Consider the following 22,278-nt stretch of genomic DNA (forward strand, 5'->3'; position numbering starts at 1 on the left):
ACGTGACGAGTCAACAAGGTTCACAAGCCCTACTTGTCCTACGGTCCAAACAGTCCTCCTCATACACACCCAACATTTCCCTGTGAATTTCACTAGGCTTTTGTCCTTTCGCTCACAAAAAAGAACTACAGCTCGCTGCTCTCCACACGTTGACGACAATAACTTGCGCGTCATCTTTGCTAAGTAGTTCACGCTTCTGCCGCAAGAGTTATACCTGAGCGAACAAATGATGTCTCTAGCGCGAACTTCAAGCTATACGTCTGCAAAATGTCAACGTCCCAGCCACAATAACATCGCGGGAAAGAAATGTTGTGCGATACTTAATGATCCACCCTCGTATATATATATATATATATATATATATATATATATTCTTCTGGGATTAAAACCCTTTATCTGCATTATATATATATTCCTCTGGGATTACAACCATCTATCTGAATATATATGTCCTTCTCGGATTAAAATCGGATATCTGCATGCGTTACTACCTGAAATAGCTGTATGCCTTCCATAGGGTTGCTGCCTTGTATCGCCACTGCCTAATACAAGCAAAGAGAGGGGTTAATGAAGGGGAGGCGCCAGTCCCGCGCTCGACCTTGATCCGGGTCTGCAATATATGAAACTACACGGACGGAAATGCTTCGGGGTTGCCACAAAGTTAGCGCCACACCGGCGAAACAAACAAAATGTTTAGCAGAAAAACTCGTTCCTTCTAGAACGATAGATATAACATTGTAATCACTTTCTGACTTCATTAATCTTTGCATATAATCACATAGGCTATACGTGGAAATCATTTATTTCTTTCGCCTTTAACCTTCTCCATTATTAAGCTAAGTTCATACGTTTAAGTAAACACAATTAGTTTCAGCATTCCTAAACACTTTCATTCAATTGCCATGCCCATTGTTGCTTTAATCTGCGATCCTAATATTTCTTCTGCAAGCTGCCATCTATGATTCATTATTTTAATCGTTCTCCGTATGTTCCACTCATGTTCCTGGGTTATATTTTTCTCATTATATGTTTCATGAATCATACACAAAAAAATAAAATATTAAAAAAAACTGCTCCTAAAGTTTCAGTTTCTTACCTCTGTAATCAAATATCTTTCTAATTTTTAATATTTTACATTTTTTTAATATGTATTTTTGAAATTAAACATGAAGATAAGAAATAAACTATGGTAATCATAAAGAGCAATAGTTCGATTATGTCTAGGCTTGTTGGCAGAAATAAAATTAGGATTAAATTACTTGTAAACAGTGGCGGCGATTGGGTTCTAAAACTAGGGGGCAAGAAGCCAAAATTGGGGGGTAAAGACAGTTTACTTTCCCACATAGATAAGGTTTAGCATAGTGAGTGGGCAAAAGTGACGAAAAGTGGAGGGCAACTGCCCCCTCGGCCCCTAATCGCCACCACTGGTTGTAAACCATTGGATGTATTGAAATATTGCAGTTTCCTCAGACCAGCATCGTTAAATTTATTTCATAAGTGCAAATTTCCATTGTCATGTTGCTTTTTAAACACCGAAAAGTTCCAATCAGAATATTTCCAATAAAATATATTTGTTAATGATAATTGCTACGCAAAATAAAAATGAGCAATTTTTAAGGGGGTCCTCTCGCAGCCCCGTATACATCATATTAGGGTTTAGAAACACTGCACTAGGTCACCAGGTACTGACTATCCTGATCGATTGAATAAACTGGCAGATAAGATTTTAGGAGGAAGAATGCTGTTTGGAGTGTGGAGGAAGAATGAACATAAACTGTTACCGAACGACTTTTGAATATAATATAATGCAAATCAACATTAATAGGTAGTTAGCCAAAAGTAACCAAATTTCGCCCACCAGAGTTTTTCAGCTGATATGAGTTGTCAACAACTGCCATAGGCCTTGACGTTAGAATTAGTGCGAAACCAGTCAACTGTGAGATATTGAAGAGTGTAGATTGAACTTCTTCTTCTTTTCTTTTTTTAAGACTAGTTTCGTATTGTTTTGGGAAAATATATTTTTCTCATATTGTTCGGCTGACATTCCTGTTGATTTCTTGTGTATACTTAATTTAATGTTTGTCGCGTACAGATCAATGTTTACTTATTTGTCATGTGTTAATGCAGTAGATTTTGTTTCGAATAAATAAAAAGTTGGGGAAATTTGTGCACTTTCCCCTATAGTAGAAGCCAAATTCGTCAGAAAATCGACGCAAAATAACCAATACAAGCCATGTATATAGTGCACAAGACCAGTACCATGCACCAAACGGGAATAGATATAGTGAATTGTCAATCACACAGTGGCGTGCACAAAGCCGGGTGGGTGAGGGTCATAACAACCCCTTTGGCCTCGAATTCCTAATGAAAAAAACGTCAAAGACAGGAAAAGATAGCACAATGAGGGCTGACTACTAAAAGAAGTTTACATAACCACCCCCTTTCGAAAATCCTGGGCACGCCACTGCAATCACAACTTTCATTCAATCTGCTTTCCACAAAATGATCATGAATTGAATCAAAAACCCCAAAAAGCTTAGAAAACAACATATCTTTCTCATCAACAGAATTCCATTCCTTAAAACAGCACAGGATGTAGAATGTAAAAAGATGAAAATAGCAATGGGCAATTTGCCTACTATTATTTTTGCCGTTGGGTGTACAAGCCACAAAGTATAGATGGTGCGGACCCTAGACTAGACCCAAACACTTTCACTTCCTGCCCATTAGATCACGTGTCCCCCTCCCCCTTGCCCCGAACAAACACGAGAACCAGAAGTTGATGAAACCGCAAAGGGAGATTGCATCAGACACATCCCACTGTGACCTTCCTCGTTTCCAACACATAAATTCACTTGAAAATGCATCAAAAGATGTACAGTGATTGCGTTTTGCGCAAAGAAGCTAAGTTTTTAATTCTGAGTTTTCTTTCCTGGTTGATTACCTTATAAAACAGCAGAATAATTCGGCACTACTTTTGTTATTTTGTCTTTGCGGTCCGGATACGAAGGCAGGTATGAGGAAAGAATGGTAACGGTTAAAAACGTGGCACAGAATACAAAAAATAAGCGGAAATATAAAACGCAATTTCTTGTAATGTTGCTACCTTGTTTTCAGTAGGTCAGAGTTGACCATGCATATTTATTTATTTAAAGTTTCAGATACAGTACTGAAAGACCATTTTATGCTGAAACTGCAGCAACAGGAAAACAAAAACAACAAAACAAGGTAATACAAGATGGCATGGAATTTAAAAAAAATACAGGATGGCACAGAAAAAAAATAAAGGTCCACGTCTTAGTGATTGCCGGAAACTGTGTTCTGGGAAGAAAATGTCGATATTTGGAGGCAGGTTGTTTAAATGGGGATGCCTATAAAGATACCGCTGTACAGTCAACGGCAAAGGTAATGGTAAGCAAATTGTCCACCGCTATTTTCATTACTTTTTTATTCTACATCCTGTGTTGTTTTAAGGAATGAAACTATGTTGGTTCGAAGCAGGCATTGTTCTCTGCTTATTGACGTCATTGTTTCAATTCATTGTCATCACAATGTGTAATACAGACCGAATGAAAATGATGGTGGGCAATTCGCCTACTGTTTCTTTTGCCGTTGGGTGTACAGTGTCTCTCAAAAGTTTTAGGACAACGACATTTTAAACTAGGCAACCCAATTTACACAAAGCTTTGGTGGGTTGCGTGTTGAGTTAGGCTCAATTTCAGGGTTGCCACATGCACAATAGATATTTATAAAATACGCGAAAGAAATAAAAACAAAGACGTGAGAGAAAACGAAAGGTGACAAAAGAGAGGAAAAAGAGAGAGTGAAAGGAGAAGAGGAAAAGTAGAGGAGAGAAGAAAGAGAGGATAGACGAGGAGAGGAGATGTAGTGAGGAAAATGGAAAAAGATTCTAGGAGAGATGAGGAAAATGGAGCAAAGATGAGAGAAGAGGAGAGTGGAGAGTAAAGTAAAGGAGAGAAAAAGATAAGAACGAAAAGAAGAGGAGAGTGGAGAGTAAAGTAAAGGAGAGAAAAAGAGAAGAACGAAAAGAAGAGGTGAAGAGTGCAGTGGAGTCGGAAATCTAAGACAGGAGAGGAGATACGAGGTGGAGATGAGTGGGATGGAGATAAGATGCGAGAAAAGTAGGGAAGGCGATATGAGATAAAAGCAGAGCGAGCAGAAGGAGGGGAGAGGAGAAGGAGAAGAGAAGAACAGAAGGGACTGAAGAGAAGAGGTAGTTGCAGAAAATATCGTCTCAGCGTCAAGAATTGATGCATTGGTCAAATTATCGACATGAAACATTCAATAACATTTTGAAATGTATTAGATCGGTTCGAAATGCCTTTTGGCTTAGTTCAGAGCAAGGTAAAATCTTCCATGTAAGATCTTTGATTTTACCTGCGATTATACCACTAAAAACATGAATGTAATTTGAATATTTATAAGAATTATTTAATTTTTGTCCACTTCTCGGTTCGTTGAAATTGAGACTTTGCAATTTAATATTTACCCTCCCCCCATAGTTAATTCCAAACTGAATAATTCCGTTTCACACGGCGTGGACAATGAACACAATGGGATAGGTCTAAAGCTTACGAAAATTTTCTGCCACCGGAAGGGTTTGAACCTACGACCATCAGATTGACAGTCCTGGACGGTAAACACTACCCTACAAGCTTTCGCTCCTAGAAGTAAGTAGAAGGAGCTGACCAATGTGAAATGTAGATGCAACTCTCCTCCTACATGTAATGTGCAAACAATACTTGTTTGTAACAAAGAAAACGAAGGTACTACAACTCGGCGAAAACATTTATTGGGGAATTGCACATGATGAAAACTTTTCAATCATTTGCGGAAGTATCCTTGCATGTTTTTTTTCTTCGGGAGGAGGGGACAGAATAAGATTTGGGGATCTACCAAATGTCAATTATAATGACTCAGTCAAGAATAATCAAATTTCTAGCTTAACACATAATTATGTTGTTAATAGCATATATATATATATATATATATATCTGAGATAACAATTAATGACCAAAATGAAGTTATAAAAGGGTTAAAAAACATAACTTAGTAAAATGCTGTTCACAATTCATTGAGAATCACTTGCTATATGCAATAAATTCCTCCATTAAAGCAGAAACTTTCCCTAGAGTATTAAAAATTAATAAAGTTATACATGGTTATACCTATCTATAAAAAGGAAATAAAAATAATATTGAGAATTATAGACCTATATCAGTTACTTCTATCTATGCTTCTACATTCTCAAATATACTTGAGAAAATTATTTCAAATAGTATACATAACTTCTGTAACAAATATAAAATATTAAATCAATGTCAACATGGATTCCTTGCGGGCATAGGCGTAGCTAGAACTTTATATTTTGGTGTGCACAAAGAAAAAACATGAGGTATTGTACCTTTTTAATAGCATATTTTGCAACACAATCACTTGGCTCTTAAACTGCACTGATGTTTGTAAAGGAATATAAATTCACTAAATGACAGTGTTGAAAATTTCTGAGTATATGTAGTAGAAAAAATCAAATTGCATAGAAATTACACACACACGAAATGTTCATAAATGTTACAAACAAATACATCAAAATACACGTCATCTATAACAAGAGACGTCTGTCAAAAGGTACAAGGTTCAATAACTTCATTTTCATCAATAGACGAAGCTTTTTCATGTTCCAGAAATAGCAAGAGCAGGCCTTCCAATCTATCCTGCTTCTAAGTTGCTCTTAATTTAGTTTTAACTTGGGTAAGCTTGGAGAGAGCTCTCTCACACGTGCAGCTTGTGACAGGTATAGAAGAAAAGCGCTGCAGTACAGAGTAGAATGCAGTAAATATCTTCTTTCTCGAATGACATCAAAATATCGAAAAACTATAGACACTCGTTTCATCAGCAATAATGCACACGTTTGTACCAAGTAATGACATTTTCAACTTCTTACAAACTGCCGCTTATTTTCTCTCTTATGGAAATATCTGTCTTTAATTTTCTTTGATAAAGCAGCCCATTAGGGTGTGCCTAGGCACACCCAGCACACCCCGTAGCTACGCCTATGCTTGCGGGTAAGTGTGTAAACACAGCACTTGAACAATTGATTGAATTAACTGAATCCTTGGAATATCATGAAATTGTAAATGCTATATTTCTTGATCTCTCAAAAGCTTTTGATAATCATAAAATTTTAATGAATAAACTTTACTGCTACGGAATAAGAGGAACAACATTTTCATTTATAAACGACCCAAGAAACTGGTTCCCCGAGACGATGACAAGTAGATGGCAGTGCGATCGACCCAGGTGCTAATTTTGTTATGAAAGTAATGCGGCTTAGTTAGTTTTTGGAATATATTGTGTAGATTTGTTTCTCTAGAAAGGCGGTAAGTGAATTGATGGAAACAGTTATATTTGTGGAGTGATTTGCAGTCACGAAATGGCATTAATTTACACAGAAAAGTAACATAAATACGTTTTATGTGCAACGCAACACGAGCATCAACATATTGCATGTGAGGCTGGACGTCAAACGTTGGATTGTGTACACAAGTTTATTTTTGTATACTAATAAAATTGAAATAGTGTCATGAAGGAGAAAAAATGTTTCGTGGCGTACATATTATGAAGTCATTTTCCCGAAATGCAGATATTCGAAAGAATTTAATTTCATATTCCATGGAGTTCAAATAGCCGATTACATACATGCCTTCCCCAAAATTCTGTGGGTACCGTGAGGTTTTCTTTAAGCTAGGGATCTGAGGGAGTGCAGAATGAAATTTAGGGGGTGCGATGTTGAAAATCTAGAAAACATCAAACGTGCATACGAGTGTGCTCGCAGTTTTTTTTTCTTCGGGAGGAGGGGACAGAATAAGATTTGGGGATCTACCAAATGTCAATTATAATGACTCAGTCAAGAATAATCAAATTTCTAGCTTAACACATAATTATGTTGTTAATATCATATATATATATATATATATATATATATATATCTGAGATAACAATTAATGACCAAAATGAAGTTATAAAAGGGTTAAAAAACATAACTTAGTAAAATGCTGTTCACAATTCATTGAGAATCACTTGCTATATGCAATAAATTCCTCCATTAAAGCAGAAACTTTCCCTAGAGTATTAAAAATTAATAAAGTTATACATGGTTATACCTATCTATAAAAAGGAAATAAAAATAATATTGAGAATTATAGACCTATATCAGTTACTTCTATCTATGCTTCTACATTCTCAAATATACTTGAGAAAATTATTTCAAATAGTATACATAACTTCTGTAACAAATATAAAATATTAAATCAATGTCAACATGGATTCCTTGCGGGTAAGTCTGTAAACACAGCACTTGCACAATTGATTGACTATACAACTGAATCCTTGGAATATCATGAAATTGTAAATGCTATATTTCTTGATCTCTCAAAAGCTTTTGATAATCATAAAATTTTAATGAATAAACTTTACTGCTACGGAATAAGAGGAACAACATTTTCACTTATTCATTCATATCTACATGAAAGAATTCAGTATACCCAAATGAGATTTAACTTTCATGGAAACTGCATTAATTATATACATCAGATATGAAAAGTATTGTTCGTGGTGTCCCACAAGGATCAATTGTAGGGCCACAATTATTATATGAATGATATCTCTGAAAACTCCGACATGAGGATAATTACTTATGCTGATGACACATCAGTGTTGTTTAATGACAGAGTAGTAGGAAGAAGTAGGAAAATGTGACAAAATGAGGGCTGACTACCAAGAAAAAGTATACATAACCCCTCCCTTTCGAAAATCCTAAGCACGCCACTGATGGAACTATACAGGCTACGGTGAGTGACTTGAGCAAAGACATGAACGTTCGCAGAATCACATCTGCGCTTGCATTCAGTAACTGAAGACAAGTCATGATTCATAATTCTAGCCAAGTAAGAAACCGAAACCCGTCCGTTTATTTAATATCAAAACTTTATGCTAATAGGATGTTTCTTATTTTCAGGGTTAAAAAAGAACGTAATTTAATTTACAGTTGCCCTCAAATATCAGGTAAATCATAATTTTCTTCATGGTTGGAATTTAAAAGTTATATCGAAAGGCTGTTCTTTAAAAACCGTGCAGCGAAGATTTGATTTTACAGTAGGTATGCACATCACACACTCAAGCCCGATACGTCACCATTACGCACATTATTGTAAATGGGGATGTAAATGGGGATGTAAACAATATTTGAAATTGTTATAATTAACCGAAACGAAAAATTCACCCATCGCTTGCCTATCACGAAAGGTCACTGCACGCCCCTGGATTAAAACATCCAGAATATTACGTCTACAAAAAACAGCCTTAAGAATCATGTATAAATTAAACGTTACAATAGATCTACTTATAAAGAAGTCTTCAAAGAGAATCGAATAATGGCTATTTTCCTCTTTATATTATAAAGTTCATATGCTTTAAATACTGGTAAATTGCCCAAAAGCTTTCAATTCCAAAATTACAATACCAGAAGTAAAAATGATTATCATCAAACATATACCAGATTGCATTCAATACATCCATGAATACTGGAATATGGAATTTCAATAATCTACCGAACAATATTAAAACACTCACCCTTCAAAAAAACAACCAAATATTAGCTATAAAAGAATATTTATTAAATAAAGCTTTGTATAGTGTTAGGGAATTTATGGAAAATTGAATTATAGATGTCTAATGACTCATGTTTTCTTTTAACGTTTCTATACTCATACTGTCTAATTAATTTATCTATGAATAATATTTAATGTCCTACTGTTAGTATAGTTTTGTTATTTTATATTTATATGACTGGAATGTTATAATCTTATCATGTGATATAATTCACAGTGAGTATATTCATGTTTTCTCTGGTGTATTAAATGTGATTGAATGTTATAATTTTATTAGTAACTTAATTGAGGACAGTAGAATGACAGCATTTTGTTCCTACGCGTCAGCAAAAATTTGATGCGCCTGGTGTTACGTTACATCCGGTCGTAGCGGGCCACGAGTGATTTTATTGTTGAGTCAGCAGAACGTGTCTGATCACCTTGAAGACATCGGAAGCGGTGGGGGGAGGGGGTCAATGGATTTGTCACGTTGTTTCTTGATGTATGCTAACCTAACACGTGCATATGTTTGTGTGTGTGTGTGTGTGTGTGGAGGAAATGCGCGCACAACCATTGCGTATGATGGAAAGACATGAAGAAATGATTTAAAGATGGCGCCGAAGGTGCTGTACCCCCCGAAAGCTTAGCGGCTAAGGTTATTGCTCTGTAAAACAAGAGGCGTCGAGGGTTCGATTCCTGGTAGAGTCAATATAGATTGATTGATAGATTGAGTTAGTTTTTTTAAGTCCGTTTTATGCACGGCAAAACTAATCAGGATTGGAGCTACATTTGAAAAGTGGTGATTCGGACCACTATGTGCCTCCACCGAGTATCGAACCTGGGACCCTTTGATTACAAGGCGACGATGTCAATATTGAATGGTCTCGATTAGCCTGTGTGTAAATAAAGGCAACAAAATGGTTGAGTTCGAAAATCGAGTTGGGTTAGTGGTTAATGTTGTCACCTGGCAATGAAGAGGTCGCGGGTTCGATTCTCTAGGTAGTTAAATTAGGCCAATTGTTTTGTCCCGCCATTATAGGTCCCGATTAGTCCATCTGTGCATAAATAGTATTTGAATAAAATCAAAATGGCGGCCGCGTTTTGTGTTTAGCGGCGGCGGCGACCGGGGCGCGGCGCGGCGCGGGGCGGCGCGGGGCGGCGCGGCGCGGGGGGTGTTTTTTATTCCGCGAGATGTTTTAACCAAGTGGTTGAGGGTTCGATTCCCAATGTTGGTGAAAATTGGTTATTCAATTGTATTTGTTTAAAAGTTCCGATTAGCTTTTTGTGCACAAAGAGAAAATGAACTAATTGGAAATAGGATGTTTATGCTGTAATGAAAAGGTCCCCGGGTTCGATTCACGATGTCAAATTGGCAGATAATGATGTTGTTTAAAAAAAAAAAAGAAGTGTGTTGAGTCCCCATTAGTATTTAGGCAGGAACAGATATTAAAAATCAAAACAAAATACCTTTTGATTACAACGCAAAGACTTTACCGCTAATGTATAAAGATAAATTAGAATCTGTTGTTTTGCCGTGTGGGGCCCCAGTACCGATTAGCTTAAATGCATAAAGAGTAGGTAAAATAACCAAGATGGCCGTCACTATTGTTTTGTGATCAAAGAGGAGTCACAGGTTCGATTCAATCAAAGGAGGCAAGATTCTATGTTTCAATTCCATGTAAAAGTCTAAAGTTATGTTTCGATTAACCTCAATGCATAAAGAGGAATTAAACAAAAACAAGCAAAATGGCGACAGATGTGATAAAAGAAAAATTGAATTAGTTTTTTATAGTGACAAGAAAAAATAGCGAATCATTGTTAGAAATAGAATGAAAATAAAGATACTTGCCTTTGCGTGTCCAGCGCTGTGCAGAAAAGCTCTCATGCTTTATCTCCGACAAGTCCACAATACACATTTTTTTTATTGTATAGTTAATTATTAATGTTGTTATTAACACAGATTCTTACCAGTGTGAAGAAAAGCTCTCATGCTTTATCTCCGACAAATCCACAATACACACTTTTTCATTATATAGTTAATTATTAATGTTGTTATTAACACCGAGTTTTACCAGTGTGAAGAAAAGCTCTCATGCTTTTTCTTCGACAAGTCCACAATACACACTTTTTCATTATATAGTTAATTATTAATGTTGTTATTAACGATTGTTACCAGTAAAAATATAAACCATGAGGATTTTTAAAGGGGGTGCTAAGTGAAAAAAAAGCCAAGACATATATTTTATCCCTGTTTATCACCAATATTTACAAAATTCAAAAGAGCCGCACACACACACACACACACACATACATATGTAAAATGTTTATATTGTGTCACCAGTTTATCAGCATGTTATTTAACAAGTTTTTATTCTTCAAGTTTGTTCACTCACCCACATAAGGAATTGTGTCACTATCATATCCATTTTCTGCTGCAACCACTGAATTAAAATGTTTCACTATTTTTTCCATAAGCATGTTCTCGCAAAAAACAAACACTTCTTTGGAAAGTCTTTTTCCGTCGATGTTTTGTATAGACAAAGGCTCAGGTTTTGTACATCCATGTAGATGGGAAAGCACAAACTTCTCCTTATGACATGCATGGACAGGGGAAATATCTGTGCAACCGAAACATTGTTCGCGAAGGTCGAGAATGCAAGATTCCACACAGTTTCCAAAATATGATTTCAGATACGGCGACACTGTTTCACACATAACTTTCGCATGCTCGATGCACACAAATATCTTCATTAAAGTTCCGCCACGAACTTTCTGCGATGAACACTATCTCCAGGGAACCGTAAGCTGGTTTCTTCCTTATAATGATCTGACGGCGATTGTACAGTGTGGTTATCAGCAATTCATGTTGCTCACTTAGTGGGTAGGAAACACGAGGCTGCTCACCTGGAATAGCGATGTAATTGTCGATTACTGGAAACAATTCCTGAAGAGCGTGCCACTCCTGCAACTGTAGTTCAACACCGGCCGCCCCGCTTCTGTGTAGCCTGACCACAGGTTGGAAATCCAGATGAGAGGAAAGTCCGATTGAGATAACTTTTGTTTTCGAAGCATTCAAATAGTAGACGTGATCAAATAATAGCGACTGGCGTATGAGACTAGTTACTTGTTTTTGTTCTTCAGGTAAATGCTGATCGCTCTCTTTCTGAAGAACCCCCTTGAAATTAGTGTACGGTTGAAATCTTTTTTTCAGCGGCATCGAAATAGAGGATTCCATGACTAAGAACTGGGAGATACTGCATGTCGCAGCGTGCAGGTATACATTTGAAGAAATGCGTGGGTGTGTTTTTGAGACGCATGCGCGCGTAGCAAACCAAGCATGTGCTGGACAAAAAAGGTGGAGGGGGCGGGGCATTACAAAGATCAATGGTGAGAGAAAAATCAGCAGAATATCATAAACGTCATATTGAGAAAATATTGGATAACAAATATTAATTAATTTAATTAAAGCATCAACCGCATTGTCGATCTGAAATTAGGTTTATAGACAGGGGGCAAAATGGAAAATATCGACGATGTTCTAGTATTGGATTGTTTCTGTATTTCCATCGGTATAATCCTCCACCACATTTGAAGCATACTGTTTTATCCTCTTTTTGAATGTAAAATAATCCTGCTTCGGACAGAGCTTCTACAAACGGGAATTATTTTGATTGCCAGTTTCTGAAAGAGGACAATCTAGCATTGAAAGATCCCATCTCTGGATATTGCGTCATTGTTCTGTAAAGACACAAAACAAGATAAATATTATAAGTAAGCTGTTGTAAACTGTAACGCTACAAAATTATTAATATACTATTAGGACTATATGTAACTTGTATAAAATTTCAAACAGTATTTACTGTCAATATTTTCTAGTATACGTACCGAGTATTATAAATTTAATTTACGAGTCAGCAAATAAGTTGATATAATATTGTCGTTTTTTATCGGTACTGGGAATAAAATTTGAAATTTATGCATGGGTTTACCAGAGGCTCTATGGAATAAATACAGAAAACAGTAATGCCCACAGTACACAGACCCGTAACTTTGTATCTGATGAGTGTTGTACGTATAGAATTTAGAGTTATTTTCCAAAAATCGCAAATGGTTATGCACATGTGGAGGTTTTCCGTAACTATCAAAAAATTCCCCCCGGGAGTTACTGTCTATGTAAATTGCTACCCAGTGCTTCCCGGGGCTATCTTTGGGATCTGTATTTACAATCAACGCTGCTGGTAGTTCCACATGTACAGGTAATTCATTAGCTGCGAAAACACCAACATGATGATTGTCAAAGGCTCTATTTGATATTAACCCGTGAAGCAAATTTAAAGTCGACAGCATTGCTGGACACTAAATAGTAATATTGTGCAACTCACCTTGTTATACAATTAATCCAGATGAATATCTCTTTGATTATTAATTTCCATGAGAGCGTCAAATTCAGAGTAGATAACACAAGTCACAGTAGATTCCAAAGCCGATTTGAAGTGGACTTCCAAGCTAACAGCCCCTTGCCGTTGAAGACTGCAGTGGGATATGGCACTTGCAGCTGCGTCTGGTGTTATATCGAAAACAAGTAATGCGTATCCCTGGGGGTATTCCTCACGCGATATATTGTTTCCTTCATCCATATAGTGTATCCCTGTTCCAGAGAATAATGTGTGATATGCTGTTATGTACTTGTTGTTTTCAAAGTCTGGTTGAAGTGGTTTGCCGGGAATTTGGACTCCATCAACATATAAAGTAAAGAAGTTCTAATTGAAATGTTGAAAATTGAATGGGTTTGTAGACAGAGTGCCGTTGAATGCATCGTTGGTAACAAACCCCACAACTAATCGTTTCGGAAGACGTCCAAGTATCACATTGTCAACTGTTTTTGAAACAATATCTTTTGGAATAGTTACAGCTTTAAGTTGTACTCTTGTTAGAGGGTATTTTGCTGTATGTTTTTGCAATATGCGATTGTGACTAAGTTTGATGGATGAACTGACCGATACTTTTCTCACATATAGTGTAGCATCCAGAATTTCCACTTTGCCTTCACTGTCATCTAATCCCATCAAGCAGAAAGTGTTTTTCGAAGGAATCAGTTTTATTCGCATTTCCACTCCATTGATCAAAAATTTCTCTTGATTGAAAATATCAGAATGCAAGTAACCAAACATATCAAATGTTTTACTCTGTTTTGTTAGTTGGTTACGTTTTGTAAAGCCTTTGTTGTCTTCCGAAACGTTATCAAAAGCGCCTGCTGTATCTTTGTACCACAATGCACTTTGGAGATGAGATGATTTTGCAGATATGTCATAGTTCAGTGCTTTTTCAAAATAAGACCTGTATGGGTGCATGTGAGATGGAAACGAGATGAGTTTGTTATTTAAGTAGATTTGTACTTCGCTGAACATTGCATTGAGAAAATCATTGACAGGTCCAATTGTTTTATCTGTGGGTAGCAATAACTGACCATTCGCTTTTACAATTCTGGCATCTATATTCAACATTGTGTGTGCTAAATCCATATAATCATCACCATGTCCAGGTATTACAAACTCGGTGGGGGCATTATCTGCCAGAGAACTAACAGGTTTGTATCCGATGGTGTGGTGTTCTAAGATGCTTGTCTGAGTAGGTTTTACCGAGAAAATATCCAATTCACTTTTCAAACACTCACATGATTTCTCCCTAATTAGCGCCATATCTAATCAAAAATATCTGATGTTATTTGAATTTTTTTACGGTTGCGCTTGGTTGTTTTCTTGGTGTTTGTATTGGCACTGGATCTCTTCTTTCTCTGAGCGATCCTTCCAGTTCGCTGTCCCGAAGCAGAGTGATTCCTTTTGAAATGTTTATGCCCCTGATAACCTGAACCAATCATTTCCTTTAGCTTTGTTTCAGCTTTTCTTTTAAGATTTGATCTGGCATCCGAAATTCTGGATTGTAGTGACTGTTTTAGGGGTGTTTTGTCTACAACATCACCTAACACATTTACCCCTGTTTTTAACATTTCTTTCCCTACAGCTTTCGCTCCTTTTTTGATAAGAGGCAAAGCTGACCGAAAAAGTCCTCCAAGAAAACTTCCAATGCCATGTCCTTTTTGATAGGCAGCACCGTAATATATGTTACCCACACCAGATCCAGCTTGTTGATGGTAGTATTGAAAATATGGGTCATTCATAATCAGAGCTTTTCACCACAACGTCTAAAATGAAGTTTCAAACACACTAGTCCGAAGGAGAATGGGATGTGTGCACCAGTGCTATCCCTTAAGTCAATTTCTATTTGTTCGAAATTATGTTTCTGCACTGGGATGTAATGTGGTGAATCGAAAATTTGCACACCATCACTTCCAAAAGTATGTTCCATAGGATTAATGTTTATAATACGTAATAGAGGGGCGACAGCATCTCCCACCATATGTGATTCCGCAATATCTGTGTAAATATACATCTGGGAAGGAATTTCTCTCACAACATTTGGAGGCGAGCGTCCAATTTTTACTTCTGATAGATCATCGGTCGGTTTAAAACCTAATATCCGAGCCAGTTGAGGTGACAATCGTACATTTATGTTTCTCTGCTTGGTAGATATATCAACAGTCACATGTTTGTACGCAGGATGATTTCGGAGACTAAAATTTAATGTTTCAGAATATTTATTGATTTCTGCAACAATGCTGTTTATAGATGCGTAATAGCCTTCGGATATTCGAAGTTCGTTCCATTTGACATCATCCATAGATTTATATTGAATATAGTTGTTAAATCTTGTAATGTTTAGTATTGAATAAGGATAATGCACTTCTACCAATGCCATCTCCCATTTGTTGGTGTCCAACTCCACACGGTTCTGAAGCTTTGTGGTGTAATTAGTTAGAGTATTACTTGGGAAATATTTCATGGAACTGTTACTAGGCAAAGTAAGGTAGAAAGCGTTTGCTTTTCTCATGATGTGTTATGAAGGTTATTTGTACCACTGATGAGAATACCTACAAAAAATTATGCCTCTCTCTCTCTTTTTTTGACTCCAAAAACGATGCGCTAATCCAACTGTCAAATAATCTGGAGTAACGTTTCCAATGAACTAACAACTTTTTACTGGCTCCTTTATCTTTGGTCGCAAGGATTTTATCAATTTCATGCATATCCGGTAAGCGGACCAATTGCAACTCTTCCGTATAAAATGTTCCATCGATTTTATGTCCTTGTAGATCTTTTAATTCATACACTTGAGGATTTCTTTTCAAAATACGTTCCACCACAAATATTTCTCTTGTCCAATTTTCCATGTAACCTTTGTCAAAGCGTTTTTTGGTTTTTGTTATTCTCACTGTATCTCCTATTTTGAATGGCATCTTCAATGACAATAGTGGAGATGAATCAGATTTGAGTTTTTTGTCATACATATTGTGCCATACTTTCAAAACCTTCTCAGGAGTAACATCTGCTGGTGCCATTTTAATACTCGAGTGAATTTTATGATTATAAGCTTTCAAAAGCTTTGGGAGTACATTAACATAACAGCTGGTTCTTTGCTTAGTAAAATACTTCCACATGCGTTCCTTTAAAGTTCTGTTGAATCTTTCAACAATACTAGCTTTAATATCAGGATTCTTTGTTGTAAAATAAATTACATTTTGTTTTTTGAGATATTCCTGCACAATACTGTTGGTAAACTCACGGCCTTTGTCAGTTTGTAATTGCAAAGGTTTTCTTTTGCTTTGTTTGAAAATTTGCTGGAAAGCCTTTTTTATACATACACCAGTTTTATTTTTTACAAGGACAGCCCAAGCATGCCTGCTAAAAATATCGATAACTGTGAGTATATATCTGTACCCTTTGTTGTGATTCCGCAAACTCTGCATGTCATTCAAGTCAGCCTGCCATTGGTCATCGATGTTATGCACAAAATAAAAGTTTCTCGGAAATCGACGCTTTACAGGTCTATGCAAAGTGTATGCAGTTTGCTTTGTCAACCAATGTTTGATTGTTGACAATGGTTTGGATTTTTTTTACAGCTTTCCATAGTGTTGAAGCTGTAGAATAGGATGCTGGATGAGATGGATTGTACCAGATATTCTCTAATATTTTTTCGCTCATGGTTTGTATCTTGACCAAACTGGAACAGTACGTTTACGTTTGTGCCCTGGAAATGATGATACAAAAGAAATTGGTTCCTTTTCTTCTTCTTCTTCTTCTGCTTCTGTTAATTCTTGTGCCTCTTCTTGGTTAGCTCCGGACAGCGGAACATGGCGTCCGGGGTTGCCAAAAACAATCTGTTGAATAAACTCCTGTCTCCGGGGGTTTCCAATATATTCTTGAGGGATATTAGATAACGCCAGAGCTCTATTGAATAGTTGCCACCCAACAGGATTGCTTGTTTTTCGTGGTCGAATTATATCCGATACTAGATCGACAATATTTGAGCCTTCAATTTTATTATTGTTAATAAAAACTGCCCCATATTTATCCCAATCAATATTACTATTATGTAAAAGACGTTCATACAACAGTTCGGCTTTTCTACGATACATGCTAGGTGTAGCAGCTAGAATTTCTTCTTTCATATCAGTCAACTTCTCAGTAGATTCTGTAATCGGTAGCGACACAGGTTCTCTTTGTTTTCGAGTAATAGACAGAAATTTTTGGAGCACAATACTGTAACGATTCCATTTTTCATCATCCGAAAGACCTTTGAGATTCAAAATTACTTGCATATCCTGATCCAATTGCGATAAGGATGTAGACGGTGCAGACATAACAGGATGTCTCATGTTATCCATAAATTCTTGAGGTATTATAACCATTTTTTTGGCATGCTCCATGTTCAGATTTTTTTTTTCACTTAAATAAACTTGATAACACACCTCCTATTAAAGGGGCTAATAACGCAGGTAGAAATCCTCCGTGTTGCACTAGTATCTGTTTCTTCTGCTTTGTAGAGTGTCCTTTGGCAGAGAGATTACGTATCACCTTCTTGTACCGGCTCAATCTTGTTTTCTGAGGTGTTGAAAGAGGAACATTCCCTTTTAGAACATTGTAACAACACTCACAGATTGAATTAACTAAGGAAGAATCAGCAGCTTGTAATATAGCTGTGCGAAGAGCTGGTTTAGCATCCGACAAAACTTGGAGCACTTTAGCGTGTTTCACTCTTGGATCCATGATGACAGAATAAACGACTAGTGATTATGCTTGCTTTTTTTGTAGGAATATATACATAATTGATATCATCGTCGGGAAATATCCGCGACCGAAAACGTACTTCTTCCGGAGTGTTCTGCTTCAGATCAAACAGCAAATATCCATGGGGTTCAGCGGTGGCATTGTAATATGCATCTTTTATAAAATTTGGATTCTCCGGGTATACTTGTCTAGATAAATAATTAATTTGGGCTCTGTCTCTTGGATTTTTGAAGCATACAATATAATGACTATTTAAAGATATATCCCTATTCCCTTTTCCCTGATGGAATAGATTTTGAGTGATAAAGAAAAGACTAATATCACGATGATGACACCCTTTTGTAAATAAATCTGTGACTCTTTGATCGCATTCCCTCATCTGATCATCGATAATAATAAGATGAGGTCCAGAATTTGGCACAAATTGGTCAATATTAGGCATTCCTTCCCGAAATTGTACAAAACCAGGGAAATCATTGTATGCAGATTGCCATTCCCCGTAGCACACCAAAATATTGTTGAATTTTACATTTACCATTTGGGGTAAACACTGGAGAAAATGCTTCACAAAATATGTCTTTCCACATCCTGATGGACCAGCCAATATTGCAGAGAACGGGTGTTTCCACAAGCACTCCATTTCTCAAACTGTGAAGAATGTTTTAAATTACATATAATATAAAAGTCGAATGTTATGAATATTTTGCTAGTTGTTAGATTTTACTGATATGTTGTATCTTCAAATTACATATATATATTATATTGTATTGTATTATATATATATATATACACTTCATCAATAAATAAATATGCGTGTGTGTCTGTATATATATATATATATATATATATATATATATATATATATATATACACACACACATACAGACAATTTTCTTATAGTACAAAATTCATTTTACAACAGCACATCAAATGCCAGATAGCATTGTACGCATGCGCGTTTGTAAACCCCGCCTACATATTCCGAGCATCTGCGTTGTGTTAGATAGCTCTCCATTGTTTCAACAACGATAAACAGCTTGGTGACCCAGATCAAATTGGTTCTGGAATCTACTGTGACGTGTACCGTCTACTTTGAAGTATAAAAAGGTGAGTTGCACAATATTACTATTTAGTGTCCAGCAATGCTGTCGACTTTAAATTTGCTTCACGGGTTAATATCAAATAGAGCCTTTGACAATCATCATGTTGGTGTTTTCGCAGCTAATGAATTACCTGTACATGTGGAACTACCAGCAGCGTTGATTGTAAATACAGATCCCAAAGACAGCCCCGGGAAGCACTGGGTAGCAATTTACATAGACAGTAACTCCCGGGGGGAATTTTTTGATAGTTACGGAAAACCTCCACATGTGCATAACCATTTGCGATTTTTGGAAAATAACTCTAAATTCTATACGTACAACACTCATCAGATACAAAGTTACGGGTCTGTGTACTGTGGGCATTACTGTTTTCTGTATTTATTCCATAGAGCCTCTGGTAAACCCATGCATAAATTTCAAATTTTATTCCCAGTACCGATAAAAAACGACAATATTATATCAACTTATTTGCTGACTCGTAAATTAAATTTATAATACTCGGTACGTATACTAGAAAATTTTGACAGTAAATACTGTTTGAAATTTTATACAAGTTACATATAGTCCTAATAGTATATTAATAATTTTGTAGCGTTACAGTTTACAACAGCTTACTTATAATATTTATCTTGTTTTGTGTCTTTACAGAACAATGACGCAATATCCAGAGATGGGATCTTTCAATGCTAGATTGTCCTCTTTCAGAAACTGGCAATCAAAATAATTCCCGTTTGTAGAAGCTCTGTCCGAAGCAGGATTATTTTACATTCAAAAAGAGGATAAAACAGTATGCTTCAAATGTGGTGGAGGATTATACCGATGGAAATACAGAAACAATCCAATACTAGAACATCGTCGATATTTTCCATTTTGCCCCCTGTCTATAAACCTAATTTCAGATCGACAATGCGGTTGATGCTTTAATTAAATTAATTAATATTTGTTATCCAATATTTTCTCAATATGACGTTTATGATATTCTGCTGATTTTTCTCTCACCATTGATCTTTGTAATGCCCCGCCCCCTCCACCTTTTTTGTCCAGCACATGCTTGGTTTGCTACGCGCGCATGCGTCTCAAAAACACACCCACGCATTTCTTCAAATGTATACCTGCACGCTGCGACATGCAGTATCTCGCAGTTCTTAGTCATGGAATCCTCTATTTCGATGCCGCTGAAAAAAAGATTTCAACCGTACACTAATTTCAAGGGGGTTCTTCAGAAAGAGAGCGATCAGCATTTACCTGAAGAACAAAAACAAGTAACTAGTCTCATACGCCAGTCGCTATTATTTGATCACGTCTACTATTTGAATGCTTCGAAAACAAAAGTTATCTCAATCGGACTTTCCTCTCATCTGGATTTCCAACCTGTGGTCAGGCTACACAGAAGCGGGGCGGCCGGTGTTGAACTACAGTTGCAGGAGTGGCACACTCTTCAGGAATTGTTTCCAGTAATCGACAATTACATCGCTATTCCAGGTGAGCAGCCTCGTGTTTCCTACCCACTAAGTGAGCAACATGAATTGCTGATAACCACACTGTACAATCGCCGTCAGATCATTATAAGGAAGAAACCAGCTTACGGTTCCCTGGAGATAGTGTTCATCGCAGAAAGTTCGTGGCGGAACTTTAATGAAGATATTTGTGTGCATCGAGCATGCGAAAGTTATGTGTGAAACAGTGTCGCCGTATCTGAAATCATATTTTGGAAACTGTGTGGAATCTTGCATTCTCGACCTTCGCGAACAATGTTTCGGTTGCACAGATATTTCCCCTGTCCATGCATGTCATAAGGAGAAGTTTGTGCTTTCCCATCTACATGGATGTACAAAACCTGAGCCTTTGTCTATACAAAACATCGACGGAAAAAGACTTTCCAAAGAAGTGTTTGTTTTTTGCGAGAACATGCTTGTGGAAAAAATAGTGAAACATTTTAATTCAGTGGTTGCAGCAGAAAATGGATATGATAGTGACACAATTCCTTATGTGGGTGAGTGAACAAACTTGAAGAATAAAAACTTGTTAAATAACATGCTGATAAACTGGTGACACAATATAAACATTTTACATATGTATGTGTGTGTGTGTGTGTGTGCGCGGCTCTTTTGAATTTTGTAAATATTGGTAATAAACAGGGATAAAATATATGTCTTGGCTTTTTTTTCACTTAGCACCCCCTTTAAAAATCCTCATGGTTTATATTTTTACTGGTAACAATCGTTAATAACAACATTAATAATTAACTATATAATGAAAAAGTGTGTATTGTGGACTTGTCGAAGATAAAGCATGAGAGCTTTTCTTCACACTGGTAAAACTCGGTGTTAATAACAACATTAATAATTAACTATATAATGAAAAAGTGTGTATTGTGGATTTGTCGGAGATAAAGCATGAGAGCTTTTCTTCACACTGGTAAGAATCTGTGTTAATAACAACATTAATAATTAACTATACAATAAAAAAAATGTGTATTGTGGACTTGTCGGAGATAAAGCATGAGAGCTTTTCTGCACAGCGCTGGACACGCAAAGGCAAGTATCTTTATTTTCATTCTATTTCTAACAATGATTCGCTATTTTTTCTTGTCACTATAAAAAACTAATTCAATTTTTCTTTTATCACATCTGTCGCCATTTTGCTTGTTTTTGTTTAACTCCTCTTTATGCATTGAGGTTAATCGAAACATAACTTTAGACTTTTACATGGAATTGAAACATAGAATCTTGCCTCCTTTGATTGAATCGAACCTGTGACTCCTCTTTGATCACAAAACAATAGTGACGGCCATCTTGGTTATTTTACCTACTCTTTATGCATTTAAGCTAATCGGTACTGGGGCCCCACACGGCAAAACAACAGATTCTAATTTATCTTTATACATTAGCGGTAAAGTCTTTGCGTTGTAATCAAAAGGTATTTTGTTTTGATTTTTAATATCTGTTCCTGCCTAAATACTAATGGGGACTCAACACACTTCTTTTTTTTTTTTTAAACAACATCATTATCTGCCAATTTGACATCGTGAATCGAACCCGGGGACCTTTTCATTACAGCATAAACATCCTATTTCCAATTAGTTCATTTTCTCTTTGTGCACAAAAAGCTAATCGGAACTTTTAAACAAATACAATTGAATAACCAATTTTCACCAACATTGGGAATCGAACCCTCAACCACTTGGTTAAAACATCTCGCGGAATAAAAAACACCCCCCGCGCCGCGCCGCCCCGCGCAGCCCCGCGCCGCCCCGCGCCCCGGTCGCCGCCGCCGCTAAACACAAAACGCGGCCGCCATTTTGATTTTATTCAAATACTA

The sequence above is a fragment of the Lepisma saccharinum genome, chromosome 21 (assembly GCF_977018435.1).
Source record: "Lepisma saccharinum chromosome 21, izLepSacc3.1, whole genome shotgun sequence".
In the NCBI taxonomy this organism is placed as follows: domain Eukaryota; kingdom Metazoa; phylum Arthropoda; class Insecta; order Zygentoma; family Lepismatidae; genus Lepisma; species Lepisma saccharinum.